General features: G+C 35.9%; 1 long non-coding RNA gene across 1 annotated transcript; it reads left to right on the top strand.

Annotated features, from left to right (window-relative positions):
* The first annotated feature begins 633 nt into the window (after positions 1–633).
* Positions 634–4,622, top strand: LOC148188968 (uncharacterized). The gene is made up of 2 exons (XR_015777302.1): positions 634–711; positions 4,516–4,622. It is a non-coding gene; the product is annotated as an uncharacterized LOC148188968 (long non-coding RNA).
* The last annotated feature ends 315 nt before the right edge of the window (positions 4,623–4,937 follow it).

The raw sequence follows: 4,937 nt of genomic DNA, 5'->3' as shown, positions 1-4,937 counted from the left end.
GCATTATATGGACCAGGTGGTTATACTGCTGTGGGACACCTTATACCAGATGTTTCTGACCATGTGTCTCCCTTTTTGTTCCTCACTTATGATGTGAAATAATATGGCAGAAAAGTGGCACAGTGAAACTGACCTTTGACCTTTTGGATATAAAATCTCATCATTTTATCCTTTTAGGCACTTGTGCTAATTTTTGTCGTAATTTAAGTATAAATTCTTGAGTTATTGCCAAAATTAATAATGTTTGAGAGGTCATTGTGGCCTTAACCTTTAACCTTTGACCTTCATGTCCAAGTTGAAATTTGAGCCAAAGAAAATCCCTCACGGTGTTCTTGACATAAATGGGACAAAAATAGAATGGACAGGCAGATGGACGGACAACCCAAAAACATGCGGGCTTCGCCGGCACAGAGGCATAAAAACTCTGCAGACTGAACTCTGAAATCAGTTGTTGTAAATGACTTTAAAAAGTAAATGACTCGATCACATTAGGTTAAAGCACAAGTTCATTCACTTCCTGCAAGCCTTTATTTTGATAGTCCCATTTCCTTTTTTGATCCTATGAGACCTTTATTTTGATGCCTGTTTGGAGGGAAACAGGATACTGTGGCCAAAATGTTTGAGAACAAAGGAGGAAAACAGTGAAACTTTACTCTGCAATATCAAACTGGCTTTCTTGTAAAGTCGGCGTCCGGCTGGAATGGAAACAAGGTGCAGTGATATTTAACATGTTTTCTTGTTTACGTTGCTGGTGTGTGTTTTAATTGACTGGAGGAGAAAAAAGTGTTGATTTATGCATCACTGTCACTGTCATGCTAAAAAATAGCTGCATGATTAACCCTTTGAAACCAGGAGTAACATCACTTTTCCTGTGCTGCTTTCAGACACCTTTCACAACAGTCTGAACCTGTGAATCCTGAGCAAATTGCTGAGGTTTCTTTCAGAAACATGTTTATTTCAAAAATGGCAATGAGCACTTTGATAAGAAATCATCCACAAACTGCAAGAAATAAGTAGATTCAGAAAACTTATTTTGAAAAGCTAAGGAAAATGTATTTTAAAAAGCCATGGGAAACTGTATAATGTTAAAGGAATATTACAATTTTAAGTACTTTTTTAAAACTTTTTTTATTTATTGTTTTTTTTTTTAATCTATTTTCAGGTAAGTTTGTTGTTTATTTAAATAATCTAGTACCTTTTTTTCATTTTGTTCTCTTCTCTTGTTTTTGAAAGCAAGCCAGTTTTCTCAGGTTTGTTGAGACTTTCATGTGTGTGTATACAAAAGCAATGTCATGTATATGTGTACTTAAAATAGTATCAGTGTTCCTACAGCTCATGCCAGAAGGAACTTCTGACTTTAGGGCTTTTATTGATACATAAAACATGACTTTTTGGGTGATGTTATGAAGTCATGTCAGAGGCATTCAGTTTTCCTTGTTTTTTTTTTTTGTTTCTTTTTTAAAAGTACCATGCATTTCAAATTTCAAAATCCTCCTTTTTAGTTCTTTGCCTTTCAAGACTTTTCAAAGATTAACTTAATACATTTGAATACCAGTTCAGGCCCTATTTTTAAATAATGAATTCAGTGCCTTTTAAGACTTTTTAGGGATGAACAGGAACCCTGAGTATTTATGGATAATGGTTGTGTTTGCAAAGGGATAAGAGCTTGTTTTATTTATTTCTGTGTACTTTTGTAGCTCTTACGGTGTTTTGGAGCCAGATACATAGAGCTGTGTGTGAGAGAGGCAGAAACATGCAAACGCTTTCTTTTGTCAGATCTCTAAAGCTGTGCGTATGCCTGATTGTGATTCTGGGCGCACAGGCATGAGTCTCATTTCAACACCCAAAGTTCGTCATAAATGGAAGTAGAAACGCCCTTTGCATGTTGACACGAGTGCCCCTCCACAAATCATTACAGCTGTCAGTGTGAAATACAGCAAAAGTGAAATTTCACTGTCTGTGTTACATTACCGTCATTACGCACAGCTGTGGATATTTGTAGCATCTGCACCACCAATTCATCACATTTCTGCAAATCATTGTCAAAGTGAAATCTTGATCATTCTGGTTATTAAACATCAGAATGAGTCATTCACAGAGCTCAAGTAAAACCTCACTTTACAAAAATCTCCATGATAAAATGAAATGATCGCTAACAGGGAGGTTAATGTCAATAAAAATAACGCTGAAATGCATCACTCCTATAGAATTAAAGACTTTAAAAATGTGCCTTTCATTGACATTTTTCACAGTGCAGTCTAAGATGTAAAAAATAAAGCAATCAGTTCATTTGGCAATGAACCTTAAAACAATTTTCTTCCATTCAACCTACATTTAATCTCAATGTTAGCATATTTCCCACAGCTATCTCAGCTAAATCTGTGTGTAGGTGGCCCTGAGGAATGCATGAAGTGTACAAGTTTTCATTGCACACGCCTCCTTTACAAATACCAGTTTATGTTTGGGAAAAACACAAAGAGGTCACAATTAAGGGAGAAAAACACATATATAGTCAAAAGAATTAACAAATAATATTCATTTAAACTAAAGATGCAGGAAGAGAGAAACAAACTATAATCACACCAAATGGATAACCACTCAAAAGGTCTGACAGTACAGTTCATTCACTGCTGCCATCTGCTGGCCGTTTTGAGCAGGGACCATCAATCGTTTGTCAAATAGTACGCAGAGTCAGGGGATTTAGACAGTGCTCTTTTTGTTGTTGTTTTGTTTTGTTTTTATAATAAATGCACATTTGACCAGGGGGCTGGAGTTCCAGGATTATGACCAGAACATAATCCTGGGCTATTATTTGCTGAAATTATTGACCTCAACAGGCTTATATTTGGGACAGGCGTCTGGGACGGGCTTTTATTTCCTTTCAAACAGCAGTGTTGCTCAGCAAAGATAGGGAATGGGGAATACAATCAAATTGTTTATTTAACCTTTTGAAACCTGGGCAAATTGACTTTATTGTTTTTTCAAAAACATAGGAATAAGGTAATGAAATTACCTGAACGCCCCCAACCAATAAAAAGCAAAAGCAAGAAATTATCTGAAAGAAGTCATTAAAAAATTCTAATAATTCAGTAAAAAATAAAAATGTACTTATGTATACAGTTCACTGAATATTTTTACTTAACTTTAGTAAAAGTAGTCTTCTACAGACACTAATCTCTTTTTTTGCAACCCTGTTTACTCTGCCTGTAATACCATCTTCTTTGGTGCTCATGCTGTCAGTAAAATTGAGTGAATGGTTGAATTGCAGATAATCTTACCAAGCTAACATTGTGAGAAGTATGTCCATGTTTACAAAAGTTTAAACATACTGTTGATGCATATTGTATGCATGATCTAAGCAGCTAACTAATGTAGTCCAGCAGGTAGCCAACAACCCGTTTATACCTCCGTTTTATAGGCCTTTAATCAAGACGAGCCTTTATTTGTCAAAATGTGAAGCCACACTGGCCTGCTGAAAGGGACTGGCCGTTTATTAGGACCAGGCTTATATTTTAAGATTTACTGTGCATTTTCTTGTTTACCAGTGGGTAGGTAGAGCAGAAGTAGACTGAACTTTGGGAAGTGCTTAAATCTTCTTTGTGCACATTTTCTTGTTAGCGTTAGCCTATTACTCACCCAGCTGCAGAAACAAGCACGGGCATCAGTTTCAGTCGGCCCTGGTTGTGCTGTCCACTTGTTTAGGCCATGCAGTGGATGTCATGGAGTTCCTGTCAATAATAAAATAGAGAATAAAGTCAAATTAAATCGCACAGTATCAAATAAAAGTTAGTCCTAAAACATCTGGTTTGAAATTGGTTTAAAAAGAGTCATTTTTTGTTTTAGAAAAGGAAAAGAAAGCAGGACAGATGTTTTACCTGTTTGGCTTCTTCATGCTTTTTCCTTCTCTCCACTTTTCTTGAAAGAAATGAAAAAGATGTAAAGTTAGTTAAGGCAGACATACAGATCTGCATACACAGTGTCTGCTACCTGCATCAGTGGCAAACTAACACAGTTTGTGCATTTTAACACTAAATCCTTTCAAACTTGGGCAAAAAATAAAAGGAAGGCAATGAGCAACTCAGCAAAAAAATGACCCAAAATTTTGCAACAAAATCCCTGGAAAATTATCAGAAAATATATGTATATATAAAGTATAATTCTAATAATCAGAAATATAATTTCTAGACATTTCCCCCCTTTTTTTGATCATTTCTGATAATTTTATATCTCTCTCCTTCATTTTATATTCATTTTCAGTTCATTTTGTGTCTTTTTTTTGCTTTTTCTCTCATGTCACTGAACAGAATTAAACCTTTTTGCTCAGGTTTCAAAGGTTCAAATACCTGTGAAGACATACAGATGTCCATCTAGGTTTCAAACAGTTAATCAGCATTTACCTGTTATATAAAAATCTATGTTAAATTGAAGTTCTTTTAAAAAGTACATTTCATTGCAGAAAAAGTTGTCATCATGACCTTGTTCTCTCCTCCTCTTTCTGCCTGCCATCCTCTCCAGGTGGAGCCCATCCTGTCATGTTGATATGAAGATAAAAGAGGAGCATGAGTGACAGCTCTGCCAGCATCAACAAAAGTTCATGACGACAGTCTGCTCTTATGTAAAGGTAGGATGTGCAGACAAATCAACAGTGAATCATGCTGCTACAACAGCTTTAGCTTTAGCTTCATATTAAGCACTTCATATTTTGTGTTATACACCTTGAATTGCAAACATTCTTACACACTTTATATTTTCATGAATAAATTACGGATTATCATTATAATCGGATCAACAACATCTTGCTTTAAGGTTTAGTCTCAGTGGGCTGTGTTGACTTCAATTGTAGGCGCTGGTACGCCATCTTTTCTCATGTCTGCTGCTGTCCATGGATCTATTATTTAATCTGGATACAGCCGTGGGGCGGGCCTCATTCATTCCCA

Source organism: Plectropomus leopardus, chromosome 8, assembly GCF_026936395.1.
Source record: "Plectropomus leopardus strain MGB_pleo_1.0 chromosome 8, ASM2693639v1, whole genome shotgun sequence".
In the NCBI taxonomy this organism is placed as follows: Eukaryota; Metazoa; Chordata; class Actinopteri; order Perciformes; family Serranidae; genus Plectropomus; species Plectropomus leopardus.
The sequence above is the reverse complement of the archived record's forward strand: the minus strand, read 5'-3'. Positions and strand labels throughout refer to the sequence as shown.